The sequence below is a fragment of the Salvelinus namaycush genome, chromosome 1 (genome assembly GCF_016432855.1).
Source record: "Salvelinus namaycush isolate Seneca chromosome 1, SaNama_1.0, whole genome shotgun sequence".
Taxonomy (NCBI): domain Eukaryota; kingdom Metazoa; phylum Chordata; class Actinopteri; order Salmoniformes; family Salmonidae; genus Salvelinus; species Salvelinus namaycush.
This window is the reverse complement of record NC_052307.1, coordinates 10,485,258-10,500,596: the sequence shown is the minus strand read 5'-3', so window position 1 is coordinate 10,500,596 and position 15,339 is coordinate 10,485,258.

Sequence of the window (15,339 nt, the reverse complement as noted above, 5' to 3'; positions counted from 1 at the left end):
CATGCATTTAGTTTTACTTGCATTTAAGAGCAGTTGGAGACCACAGAAGGAGAGTTGTATGGCATTGAAGCTCGTCTGGAGGTTAGTTAACACAGTGTCCAACGAAGGGCCAGAAGAATACAGAATGGTGTTGTCTGCATAGAGGTGGATCAGAGAATCACCAGCAGCAAGAGCGACATCATTGATGTATACAGAGAAGAGATTCGGCCCGAGAATTGAACCCTGTGGCACCCCCATAGAGACTGCCAAAGGTCCGGACAACAGGCCCTCCGATTTGACACACTGAACTCTATCAGAGAAGTAGTTGGTAAACCAGGCGAGGCAATTATTTGAGAAACCAAGGCTGTTGAGTCTGCCAATAAGAATGTGGTGATTGACAGAGTCGAAAACCTTGGCCAGGTCGATGAATACGGCTGCACAGTAATGTCTCTTATCGATGGTGGTTATGATATCATTATGGACCTTGAGCGTGGCTGAGGTGCACCCATGACCAGCTCTGAAACCAGATTGCATAGCAGCATAGCGGAGAAGGTACGGTGGGATTCGAAATGGTCAGAAATCTGTTTGTTAACTTGGCTTTCGAAGACTTTAGAAAAGCAGGGTAGGATAGATATAGGTCTGTAGCAGTTTGGGTCTAGAGTGTCTCCCCCTTTGAAGAGGGGGATGACCGCAGCAGCTTTCCAATCATTGGGATCTCAGACAATACGAAAGAGAGGTTGAACAGGCTAGTGATAGGGGTTGCAACAATTTCGGCAGATCATTTTAGAAAGAGAAGGTCCAGATTGTCTAGCCCGGCTGATTTGTAGGGGTCCAGATTTTGCAGCTCTTTCAGAACATCAGCTATCTGGATTTGGGTGAAGGAGAAATCGGGGAGGCTTGGGCGAGTTGCTGTGGGGAGTGCAGGGCTGTTGACCGGGGTAGGGGTAGCCAGGTGGAAAGCATGGCCAGCCGTAGAAAAATGCTTATTGAAATTCTCAATTATAGTGGATTTATCGGAGGTGACAGTGTTTCCTAGCCTCAGTGCAAAGGGCAGCTGGGAGGAGGTGCTCTTTTTCTCCATGGATTTTACAGTGTCCCGGAACTTTTTTGAGTTTGTGCTACAGGATGCAAATTTCTGCTTGAAACACCAGATTGCAACTCCGCCCCCTTTGGAAGTTCTATCTTGTCGGAAAATGTTATAGTTAAGGATGGACATTTCTGGGGTTTTGGTAGTCTTCCTGAGCCAGGATTCAGACACGGCTATGACATCCGGGTTGGCACAGTGTGCTAGGGCAGTGAATAAAACAAACTTAGGGAGGAGGCTTCTAATGTTAACATGCATTAAAACAAGGCTTTTACGGTTACAGAAGTCAACAAATGAATGCGCCTGGGGAATGGGAGTGGAGCTAGGCACTGCAGGGCTGAAACTGCTAGCCGCGGAGCCAGTTTGAGTACACCCTCGAGCAGATTTTGTCGGTAGTCCAGTTGTGAAGGATCAGCGGGGTTCCGTGCCCTGTACCGGCAGTAGAAGGGGGTCCGGGCCAGTTGACAAAAATGGTATTATTGCCCAGGAGTGGCTGTTGGGCTTCTTCTGCTAGCCGGGATATGGGCCTAGCTCCAGGCTAATTGATGCTAGCTTCGGGACAGGGGCGTGAGGTTAAACCAGGAATAGTCACTCGGGTTGCAGCTAGCTAGCTGTGGTGATCCAGGTGAAAAGGTTCAGAGCTTGCGGTAGGAATCCGGGGATATGGAGAGAAGATAGGTCCGGTATGCTCTGTTTTGAATCGCGTTGTACAAACTGGCGAGAGCTTTCCGAACTAAAGGTTAGTTGATGACCGCTAGCAGTGGTTAGCTGACTAATTAGCTAGTAGCTAGTTAGCTGGCCAGCTTCTATTGGGGAATAGCGGTTCGGAGGTGGATAAGCATACTTTAAAAGATACAGATCCACACAACATTGGGTGAGGCGGGTTGCAGGAGAGTATTTTGAAGTTGAGGTTTAGACAAATATAAAAGATATGCAAAGAAAAAATATATTAAAAGATATATACAAGACGAAGAACAAAGACGTCTGACTGCTACGCCATCTTGGTTTAGACAGGGTCTTAGCCTGAGTCTTGATACACAGACATACACACATACACTGAAACACACAGACACGGCTAACAGGACTGATGAGATTCTAGATAACAATTAGGGCTGGGACGATATCAGTATCGCGATACTCATTAGTATCGTGGCAAGGAAACAAAACAAGAAGTGGATTTAACTTGTTTAGGAAAACAGCCCTAATGTTGGAAACAAACCTCATTATGTTGTCATCCAGAGTCACATGTATTTATTTTCCAAGCTACAGCACACAATATTTTACCTGCAGCAGGTTTTTAAAGGACCAAAGAGTTTTGTCTGCTTTGTGTTTTTATTTTTGCCAGGGAAAAATTGCGATACTGGTATTGTTACTGCCCTAATATCAATACTGTATAAACATAGTGTAGGTGATCACATTTGATATGACTCCCTGCGACTATAATGCTATAATGTTTACGTAAGTGATCACATGTTAGAACAGGAGAAGGCTGGCCCTGTCTCCATACAGTCACATCTCCCAATGAAAAGCAAGTCCAGAGAGAGAGACATTGTCCAATATTAACTTTAATTTCCATTCACAGACGTATAGGTCCCTGTGGTATCACATTAAAATAATGTTGATCAAATAATTTAATAGGGGTCCGTCAGAATGGCCCTCTGTTGCAGCTGAAATGCCATAGCCGGGCAGAACAAAGCAATGGCAGGTGTGAGCGGAATCCCAACACCTTGGAACACCTCAGAATCTAGTGTTTCTGAGGTCTCACTGGCCAGCTCCCATCACATGCCAAGCTGTAAGGAGAAACAAGCCTTAGGGACGAGGCAGTCCTATATACAGCCTCCTCCAACAATACCCGGTATCATATGCTGAGCCTGGGACCTCACTAGGGGGGACCTTGGCTGGACCCACTGAACAAAGATACAGCGGGAGTGGGCTTAGTTTTGGCTTTCGCCTGGGGCCAGTTGAGGGCCGTGGTAAAGCTAGACTGGGTAGAAAGTGGAACACAGGTACACCCCCCTTCCCTTCCTCCCTCATCGTCCTTCTCCTGTACGGCTGGGTGAAGCCATCCACAGCCAGGTGACCTTTCTCAATGAGTGGGGAACTGAACTCTCTGGCATGGCAGTGTTCTGCAAGGAAGCAGGCTAGGTGGGTTTTATCCCAATGTCAGGCCAGTCCCATGAACTTCCACATCTTATGGGACTCTGCCTTACATAAATGCTAGAGGGGGGGGGGGGGGCTAGGGAGAGAGAGAGAGAGAGAGAGAGAGAGAGAGAGAGAGAGAGAGAGAGAGAGAGAGAGAGAGAGAGAGAGAGAGAGAGCGAAGAGTTAGGGAGAGAGAGAGCGAAGAGTTAGGGAGAGAGAGAGCGAAGAGTTAGGGAGAGAGAGAGAGGAGAGTTAGGGAGAGAGCTAGGGCGAGAGAGAGAGAGCTAGGGAGAGAGACAGAGAGAGCTAGGGAGAGAGACAGAGAGCTAGGGAGAGAGAGCTAGGGAGAGAGAGCTAGAGAGAGAGAGAGAGAGAGAGAGAGAGAATTAACACTAGGTCTCCTTTCTCTCCTTCTCTCTCCCTCTCTTCCTTTTGGTCTTTACTGAGAGGGGGACCCACTGAGGTACAATAATAACTGGAGACTGCGCCAAAGATGTCTGACCATTGTTTTCAAAGTAATCTACTCAAGTTTGTGCATGCCGATTCATAGTCCATCTATATCCGGATTTCATATGGTTTATACAGACCAACATCACATGTGCACTAGCACTCAGTGCGCACAGGGAGAAGCGGTAGTAGCAATGACGTCATCACATCATCCAAAATCAAGGCAGACATTGGATGAATATAAAATGTTGATATCTTCGGCAGTGAGTGAAGGCATTTTTTTTGTCTCAGCGGCAATTATTTGAATAATTCAATGTTTTGTGCACAAAGGCAATAGGAATTTTCTAATCTAACTTCTCCATGTGACCTATGGAAATGGCCTTTCTGGGCCGGGCATCAGTTAAACTGCAGCACAGAAGCAAGACTGTAGGAGCAGTCGAAACTGTGCTTCTAGACCGGAACCCTGGCCCCTTGAGGGGGAACGCCCAGAGCAGAAGGTGTGTGTAAGATGACTGCTTACGTAGTAAGTAGGCTGAGATGATGGGTCACTGAGCGGGCACACACTGCATACTGTGCCAGTCTACCCGCTGTGCCAACCTGCCTGCTGCTGTCTTAATTTACGCTGTGTATGAGAAATGTGATGACAAATCTCTTCATCTCAGAGTAAGATGTGTGTATGTGAGTGTGTAGTGGAGATACACTGAGTATACAAAACTACTTTTGCCCTCAGAACAGCCTCATATCAGGGGCAGGGACCCTACAAGGTGTTGAAAGCATTCCGCAGGGATGCCGGCCCATGTTGACTCCAATTCTTCCCAGAGTTGTGTCAAGTTGGCTGGATGTTCTTTGGATGGTGGACCATTCTTGATACACACGGGAAACTGTTGAGCGGGAAAAACCCAGCAGCGTTGCAGTTCTTGACACAAACCGGTGCGCCTGGAGCGCCTGGCACCTACTACCATACCTTACTCAAAGGCACTTAAATCTTTTGTCTTACCCATTTACCCTCTGAATGACACACATGCACAATCCATGTCTCAATTGTCTCAAGTCTTAACTTAACTTGTCTCCTCCCCTTCATCTACACTGATTGAAGTGGAATTAACAAGTGACATCAATAAGGGATCATAGCTTTCACCTGGATTCACCTGGTCAGTCTATGTCATTGGAGAGAGCAGGTGTTCTTATGGTTTAGTATACTCAGTGTATATAATATGTGCAAGTGCATGCACCATCTCAACACGCACCAGGAATACAGGAAGTGCCTAGGAATACAGGAAGTGGCCAGAAAAAAATCTCTATTCCTATCACACACCAACCTGTGCCGAGTGTCACTCCCTGTCTCAAACACTGTCACAATGGCATTCTGCAAAGTCACTTATTTAGCATGATAAGTAGATGGGGGAGAATGAAATCAAATGAGTGGGCAGAATTAAGCTCAATGCAAGTGGAACACTTCACAGGAGGGCAGACTTGATTTCCACAGCACTTCATTTAGGATGTGTCTCCTTCACCAGTGTGTTAGTGTGGGACCTAGCACCCTACAGCGAAGGGGCAAATCTAGGACAGGGTCTGGAGAGAGATCGATTACTCCCCAGGAGGTATCAGATTGAGAGCTGCCATCAGACCATTTAATTCGCCATCTAATTCGCCTCACTATTTTTCACACAGATGACTTAAAAACGATTGATAGCCTGCACATTAATGCTGTAATAATACTGTGTTTAATTTGAAGGGGAGCTGCACCTGCTGATTTGGCCTCGTTTTTTGGCTTGTTACTCAAGAAATGCTGGCAGCCATGAAAAAAGCCAAGCGTGAGTTGACTTGGGGGTGTGGTTTGTTGTGGGTGTTTCTTGGGTGTGTCCTTGCCACCACCAAGACACATCCATTTGTCAGAACCTTGCCAGCAGCTGTTTCCCCCACTAATCACAATATACAAACCTCCTGCAGGTTGAGTTCAATAACTACAGGCAGATGAATGGTGAGATGCCTGCGGAAGATTTGAATAGGTAACATGAGAAGAATGAAATTGCTGAATTGATGTAGATATTCTAAACTAAGTGTTTTGATAACGTTCAGATGTAGTAACAGGTCCATGTAGAATAAACAACCCTTTACATAACACCATAGAAGCAGTGTCCTGCTAATACAACAACGTGCACCTTTCACCATTCATTGTCATTCCCAGACGATACAGATACTGAGCCTATCGGCATTTTGTCTGGTGGTAATGGGGTTACCATGGTAACATGTCAGTGGTCATACCTTCCTGTGTGGTGGTAATGGGGTTACCATGGTAACATGTCAGAGTGGTCATACCTTCCTGTGTGGTGGTAATGAGGTTACCATGGTAACATGTCAGAGTGGTCATACCTTCCTGTGTGGTGGTAATGGGGTTACCATGGTAACATGTCAGAGTGGTCATACCTTCCTGTGTGGTGTCCCGTATACAACAGGAGTTCCCTGATCCTGGTGCAGAATACACAGGGTTTCTCCCTCTTTATATTGACTGATACCATTCAATTCAATAATTTAAAAAAAGAATGCAAGTAAAAGTTGTATCTAGTAAAATTGTAATGCCGAGTGCCAGGTCTCTCTCCATTTAGAGACATCAGTATCAAGCCCGTCTGTCAGTCTGGACTTCATCACAGCATCTTGCTGGCTCCATACATATTTCTGTGAACACATACACAGATAGTCTCTGTTCTATTACCAATGGCAGTTAGTATATGTTTGTTTGTCAGATATCACCTATCCTATGTTGAAGTTTGAACAGGTCAGATAAAATCTACCAAATGATGGTCTCCACATCGACAACTGTTGGTGAGCAGCTAGCCTGCCTCGCTAGCATTATCAAATGCTAACATTACATAACCAGCAGTATCTAGACAATACACAATAAACGTGTATGAGCTACAATCTAACTAAATGGTAATGATGTAGCTACCTAGCTAGTTACCTAGCTATGATAACGTTACCTAAAATGATAGCGTGCCTGCCTCGCTAGCTATTGTTAGCTAGCCTGCCTCGTTTTATCAAAAGATAGCTACCTACATAACCAGAAATTATATTATCTACCGTCGTTAGCTAGGTTATACCAGAGAGGTCATTATATTCCAGTATCTCTTGTTATACTCTCCACCACCGGTCGTTGTACACCAAGCTAGCGTTATTGGTGTAGACTTAAACAATTTGGGGACCGACAAACTCCAAGCACTTATTCCGATCAAATACTAGGGTCCTTCAGCATGGCATGCAAACCATAGAACTCTGGCTGTGGAGGCACAGGCCTGTGATCCTTTGACCGAGTTTGGGGGCAATGAAACAACTGAGCCCATTCAATGAAGAGAAGCGGGTGGAGGGAAGTGGGTGGAGGGACAATTTTCATGTGGAGCTTGGGAAAAGGGGGTATGATTTGTTGACATAATTGCAATCCAATTCCAACCTTAATTTACTGGTTCTGACGCACTGAGGTTCCAAACTTTATGAACAATATTATCCTTGTAGGTCCCTAGAATAAATGTTTCTGACTGATATTGATACCATATAGGCCGTTTTCATAGGGATTTGTTGCTTTTTAGGGGCAGTCGCTCTTTAACTTCTTGCGACTACAGGGGGTGCTGTTCCGAATTAGCATTTTGTCGTCTCCAAATTAAACTGCCTAGTACTCAATTCTTGCTCGTACAATATGCATATTATTAATTCTATTGGAAAGAAAACACTTTCTAGTTTCATACAAAGTTGGAATGATGTCTGTGGGTGACCCAGAACTCTTTCTACAGCGAAATCCATGACAGACAGTGAAAGGTCTGAGAGCGAAGCTCTGGTTTCAGATCAGTTTTTAAGGTCTCTGTCTATCCTATGGAACGACACGAACTGCACCCGCCTTCCCCTGGATGTCAGTAACCAATGAGAAGTGGAATGGGCCTTCTCCGTAGCTCTCAGAGGTTATAAAAGACCAAGGAGTGAGAGTAGCCCCCCTTTCGACGCTCGCCCTTACGCAGGAAGGGACCTCCGGACGCCATTTTCACAGGCTCGGTTATCAACTTGAAATGTATCCGTCTGTAATTTAATTCGATATAGGACTTAGAAACATCATAAGGTAGTTAATTTAAACCGTTTTATAGGAAATTATATCCGTTTAGTGCGATTTTGAGGAATTTCTTTGTTGTGCACTCTGAAACTTTGGACACGTTTTGGGGTCCCGTTCGATCGTTAGTGGATATTTCGAAGGACAGAGGACATCTATCGACCAAAAGACGTTTATAACATAGAAAGGATACATTGCCCAAGAATATGATGGAAGAACAGCTCATAGTAAGCAATATTTAATATGATAAATTGTTGTTCTGTCGAAATATTTTAAACGCATATTTCGCCATTTTGTTTGGTGTAGCTTCACTTGGCGAACCCTGTATTGAAAAGTAAGGATAATTTTACAAATGTAAATCAGCGGTTGCATTAAGAACTAATTTGTCTTTCGATTCCTGTCAACCCTGTATTTTTTAGTCAAGTATATGATTAGCTTTCAATTAAACTAGATCACTCTGATAGATGACGTCAGACATATTGAGGCTTGATTTCCTAGTATTTTTATTGTGTAACCACGGTTTTGTATGGCTAAATATGCACCTTTTCGAACAAACTGTATATGTATGTTGTAAAATGATGTTACAGGAGTGTCATCGGAAGAATTCTGAGAAGGTTAGTGAAAAAATTAATATCTTTTGGCGATGTTGACGTTATAGCGCTCTTTGGCTGGAATCGATGCTCTGGTAACGTTTGCACATGTAGTATGCTAACTTATCGATTTATTGTGTTTTCGCTGAAAAACGCTTAGAAAATCTGAAATATGGTCTGAAATCACAAGAACTGGGTCTTTCCATTGCTATGCTTTGTCTATTTTTATGAAATGTTTTATGATGAGTAAATTGGTCATACACGTTGCTCTATCTAGTAATTCTAGTCGATTTGTGATGGTCGGTGCAATTGTAAACTGTGATTTCTACCTGAAATATGCACTTTTTTCTAACAAAAACTATCCTATACCATGAATATGTTATCAGACTGTCATCTGATGGTTTTTTTTATAGGTTATTGGCTATCAATATCTTAGTTGAGCCGAATTGGTGATAGCACCTGAAGGAGTAAGAAACTGATGGAGTTAGAATAGTGGTGTATTTTGCTAACGTGTTTAGCTAATAGATTTACATATTTTGTCTTCCCTGTAAAACATTTTAAAAATCTGAAATGGTGGCTTTATTCACAAGATCTGTATCTTTCATCTGGTGTCTTGGACTTGTGATTTAATGATATTTAGATGCTACTATCTACTTGTGAAGCTATGCTAGCTATGCTAATCAGTGTGTGGGGGGTGGGGGGTGATCCCGGATACGGGGTTGAGGTTCGGTAAAAGTTAAGGCCACGGAATAACATCAGACTAGTTTAGATTATACATTTTTTAGATGAACACAACCATGAATCTACTGATTTGTAACATTGTTTTACGCTGAGGGAAATACATTTGAGGTCACTGAGTATACATTTTTTTACTGTACTAGTATTTCCAGTTTGAGATGTCAGGTCAATCTATGCTTATATGATTTATCTAGGATAATTCATAGTCTACTTGATAAACAACATTGATAAAAAAAGGAAGATAATCTCCAAAATATTGTCTGAAGGACTGACAAGCTTTTATTTTAAAAAATATATAAAAAAACAAACAAGAACATGATTTTGCATAGAACCTTGCTGTTGTGACTGTGGTCATATTTTCCCCTATCCAGAGCGAGCAAGGGTCTCTGCATCCCCTTCAACATGGTATTGTCAACCACTGCAGCACCGCCACCACCTCCCCTGTGACCTGTGTGATAGCACTGTGGCTTCAAACAGAGGGTTTGTGTTTGCTTATATATATACCGTCTCCGGGGGAGGGAAGGGGTGTATTTTTGTGTTGTTGTTGTTTTACACACCAGCGCCATAGCCTGCAATATTACAGCCCTATCTGCTCGTTTCCAGCGTGTCTGGGAAAAATAACAAACCATCTTCTCCATTATTTCCACAAACAGGGAACAAAAGGTCCTTGGCTGGACCTCCCCTGAGAGCCAGTATTGATTACAACGAAGCTTCAACTTAGACAAGACCACGCAGGGGTCAGTGCTATTTCCATTAGAAAGTTTGCCCGTTATAAATTTAAACACTTCTTGCCCCCCCCCCCCCCTCCTTCTCTTCTCCAGTGAGACAAACAACAGTTCGTTTTCACATATCAGAGGCTGGATTGCATAACGGAAACCCTCACCCTTTGCTCTCCAAGTGGGTGTTGCGGAACTTGCCAAGCGCCGACTGTAGGAGCCTCGCTCCCCCTCTCGAGTGCGTTAACCCGCTTAGAGGGGTCAAAGAAGCACAGCGGAAAAAGCGAGACACTTGTGCTGAACGTGGTTTTCCTGAGCTGCTCTGGAGTACCCGAGGGTCTGTGAATCACGGCTCGTAGGCCCCTGGATGTCATTACAGCCAGCCCAGCGCTAAAAAGTCTTTAACACAAGAGCCAATCAGGGGAGAACACTGTCTGACTGCTGCTACTCCATCCACAGCCGTATTCTCAGAGGGCTACACAACCTCGGCAGGAATGTAACAGGGCTATATGAGTCCAAATAAAACACCAAGCATCAACACAGTGTGAATCACAGCGGCTGGCGGCCGCAAAACCTCCTCTGTTGCTTCTACTAGTGTCTTAGAAACACCAGCACTTCTGCAATGGCAGAGAGAAAACCAACAGCTACGCGAGACAGTTGTTGACACTTCCTGCTTATGTGGTAGCCTATTGACAGATATAAGTTATGTTTGGTTCCTACCAGGGTTTCTTTTGGCTCTCTCATCAAAATTGGGAGTTTCTTATTTTGTCTGTAGAAATAGAGAATACTAGACATTCAGTACAATGTATTTCAGCTGCTTACACACTTCCACAAAAATATCAACATGAACACGCTGAGGTAATGCAAATTATATTATGCATCTAAAAAAGGTTGCAACTGTCGTCTATGTCTCAAATAGAGAAATGTGCCATACTTGTATATACAGTGAAGTTATAGAAATGGATAACTTGCATTCAGTTCAACGTGTCTTAACTGCATCCTCACCTGTTGAATATTAAAGCAATACAACACTCAGTCCCTGACCAGTAAGAATACAACGTATATCCAGTTTGTTTAAGTAATGAAATATCAGCATAGCTACTGCTTACATGCTACCCTGCATACTGAAACTAGCATAGAATGCTAAACACAACATGTGCTCAAGCTGAACAGGTGAACATTCATTGAGAGATAAAATAACCCCTCATGTGCCCTGATTGAGCTAGTCCACCCTCTCTAATATCACTCTGCTGATATCAACATTTAAATTCAATCAATCAGTGTCATTAACCCTGGATGGTATATAAAAATACAAGTGCAACCAGTCAGTGCCATTACCTCTGGTTGGTATATCAAAATAAAAGCCCTTGTGTTCTTAACCTAGAATAGGGGAATAACTTAACCTTGCTACTAGAGCCAGACGGATATTATTTTTTGGGGTGCAATACCGATGAAAACATTTTTGGGGAACAAACTTACCGATACCGATATACTGTTTTACAGCAGGGAAATAGAACATTTAAATGTTACTCACTGAGTTCTCATAAACTGCCATTCCAAAGAGCAATTGTCCAAGAAATATGATTCAAATGTTGATTTCATACATTGTGACAATAATGAAACACCATGAGAATGGCCGCAATTGTTCAGATAAACATGAGGTTTCTTTTTTTCATTACATTTTTTTATATCGGTTAACGGTGGAATGATCGACCAATATGATATGTTGGTAAAAGGCCCATATTGGCCGATAATAGCGGTAAAACAATATATCAGTCGGGCTCTGTTTTCTACATTATGAAAAACAGCAAACCGCAATTTCAGGTTATTTGTTTATTCCAGATTCGGATCCTATTTGGCTCAGTTGGTAGAGCATTCGCTTGTAATGCCAGGGTTGTGGGTTCAATTCCCACAGGGGACCAGTATGGAAAATGTATGCACTCACTACAGTATGTTGCTCTAGATAAGAGCATCTGCTATTTACAAAAATGTAAATGCACTAAAAAGATATATTCATTCTCCAAATAGCTTAATTCTTCACCTAGAAGGTATGCAATGACAGGCAAACACAACTGTGTCTGCTGACAGAGACATCAGCCATGTTTGATCAAATGTAAACCCATGATGCTAACAAATATTGATAAGATAGTTGAGTGAAAAAGGGAAATACATGTTCTCAAAGATGGAAGGGGGAAGGCAAGATCAGGTGGACCCTTATAGCCAATGAGAGGGCAGATATGCATGTGAACAACAGGCAGATCTAAGGTGTTTTTCTCAAAGTTGCCAGAATACCACGTGTGTATCAATACATTTGGAACAACCTAAATATTACAAAACTTCTATTCAATTAAATAAGCCTCACGTAATTTGACACGCGTACAAAAGAATCCCCACTTGGTCTGCCTATCTCACTCGAGCAGATTTTGGCCGGGATAAATCCTCTAGCTTTGCCTCTTCCTCTCTGATGTTAAGCAGATTCTGTAGCCTAAGTCAATCTTACTCAGGGAACCCAGAGACAGGACAAGGAGATTGCATTTCATAATGCACTATTATATGGTGTGAATGAAATGCTTCGGAAGCTAAATTAGCCTGCAAAAAGTCTTACACTCACAACTAAGAGTGTGAGTTTTTATATCTTTTGTTCATCCTTTGTTCTCCTAGTAGAGTGAATGGTTTGATGTCCGTGGGAGGTGGAGGAAGAGGAAGATGAAGGGGAGGAGGAAGGGGAGGAGGAAGAGGAGGTGGTGGCGGAGGAGGAGGAGGAAGACCCTCCCAGCGTTGTAGGTTTTGATGAATCCAGCTCAGGGAGAGAGTCCAGACACCGGATCCACTCCAACTTCCACACATACAGCCAGTGTAAAATAATGAGCCTTCAGGAATAAAGAGTATGGAGGGAAGAGAGACACTACCATACTCCTAGCCCAAAGCAGAATATATTCAAATGAAATAAGGAGAAGAGGCCCTCCTAACTCATTAGATGTGCCTGAGAGAGAGAGTCTTCCCCCAGTCTTCCTCTCTCTGCATCTACCTGTCATCCCTCTCCTCTAACAATCCAACATACCACCAGTCTTCTTTGCATATGCTTTCTATAAATACCTGTACCAGCAGTGATTTCAGTCACAGTGCGTGGAACGCAGATGAGAACAACGGTCTTATGGGAACCCAACACTGGGGCTGTAGCCAATAGCGTTGGACTTTACAAAACAAGCCAGCCGGCCCTCATACATTATAGAGTAGCCTACATGATTTACTTAAGGTTGTCAGAAGAGAAACATTTCATGCAAATTAAGAGTAATAAATTGTAATTCACACTGCATATGTTGACTCGTGACCCTTGGCATTTGGTAAGGTAGGATTCTGTTCAGGAATTTGTGGAGGAAAAGAGGGAGAATACTAGGGGAGAGTGGGGTAAGTTAAGCCAAAGAGGTAATTTGAGTCACCCTTGTTTCTAAGAAACCATACACAAAATGAATCATTTGACCAAATAGTTAGGAAGAGGTCACCATTTAATGTAGTATGTGAAGGAAGAAACCACATGGAAAAGTGATGAGCAAGTTAGGTCCCAAAAATAGATTTTCAACAAGTACCAATTAATTTATTGTGTTAGAGGTTTCATCATGCTTGTATCTAAACCAAAGAAGACAATTGGTTGGGGTCTCTATAAGCTTCCATGTGAGGTCCTAAACCTAGCATGAAAGTGCCTCCATGTAGCTGTGTGGGATAATATAGTCAAAATGTAGTTACCTCACTTCTACCAATACGTCTCCTGTGCAACTAGGGGCCTTAAAACTTTTTATTCTGAAAGACCAATTTTATTCTGCCCACAGAAACTCCCTCCCTTCGGCAAAACAGACCATGACTATCTTCCTGCTTCCTGTTTACAAATAAAACTTACAGCCTTATTCTAAAATTGTTTAAATCATTTTTTCTCCTTATCAATCTACACACAGTACCCCATAATGACAAAGCAAAATAAAAACCTGCTCTTGAGCGCTCAGGACCTCAGACTAGGGTGAAAGTTCACCTTCCAACAGGACAACGTTCCTAAGCACACAGCCAAGACAACGCAGGAGTGGCTTCGGGACAAGTCTCTGAATGTCCTTGAGTGGCCCAGCCAGAGACCGGATTTGAACCCAATCGAACATCTCTGGAGAGACCTGAAAATAGCTGTGCAGCGACCGTCCCCATCCAACCTGATAGAGCTTGAAAGGATCTGCAGAGAAGAATGGGAGAAACTCCCCAAATACAGGTGTGCCAAGCTTGTAGCTTCATACCCAAGAAGACTCAAGGCTGTAATCGCTGCCAAAAGTGCTTCAAGAAAGTACGGGGTAAAGGGTCTGAATACTTACGTAAATGGGATATATTTTTATTTATTGTTTATAAACTAGCAAAAATGTCTGAACCTGTTTTTGCTTTGTCATTATGGGGTATTGTGTGTAGATTGATGAGGGGAAATATAGTAGTCATATCTAGGAAAACAAAATAATATTTTCTGGTCTGTGGTGTGTAGTGAGGAGTAACCAGACGCCGCAGTTGACACATTTATGACATTGCTTATTCCAGTTACTAATAAGCATGCACCCATTAAGAAAATGACTGTAAAAACTGCTAAATTGAAGAAGAAAAAAGAAAAATGGTATGGTTGAGAGGGATGAGGCAAAGGGAATGGCTAATAAGTCTGGCTGCACAACGATTGGCAAACGTACTGCAAATTGAGTAATCATGTGACTAAACTGAATAAAAAGAAGAAGAAACTATACTATGAAACAGAGATAAAATATGTAAAGAATGATAGTAAAAAGCTTTGGAGCACCTTAAATTAAATTTTCGGCAAAAAGGCAAACTCAGCTCCGTCATTCATTGAATCAGATGGCTCATTCATCACAAAAACCAATGATATTTCCAACTACTTTAATGATTTCATCGGCAAGATTAGCAAATTTAGGCATGACATGCCAGCAACAAACGCTGACACTACACATCCAAGTACAACTAACCAAGTTATTAAAAACAAGCAGAGTAATTTTGAAATATTAAAAGTGAGTGTGGAAGAATTTAAACTATTATTGTTGTCTATCAACAATGACATTGCCCCTTACTTTTCTCAATCTTTACTAATGACATACCACTGGCTTTGAGTAAAGCCAGTGTGTCAATGTATGCAGATGACTCAACACTATACACTTCAGCTACTACAGCGAGTGAAATCACTGCAACACTTAACAAAGAGCTGCAGTCAGTTTCAGAACGGGTGGCAAGAAATAAGCTAGTCCTAAATATTTCAAAAACTAAATGCATTGTATTTGGGACAAATCATTCACTAATCCATAAGCCTCAACTAAATATTGTAATGAATAATGTGGAAATTGAGCAAATTGAGGTGACTAATCTGCTTGTAGTAGCCCTGTATTGTAAACTGTCATGGTCAAAACATGTTGATGCAACAGTAGCTAAGATGGGGAGAAGTCTGTCCATAATAAAGTGCTGCTCTGCCTTCTTAACAACACTATCAACAAGGCAGGTCCTACAGACCCTAGTTTTGTTGCACCTGGA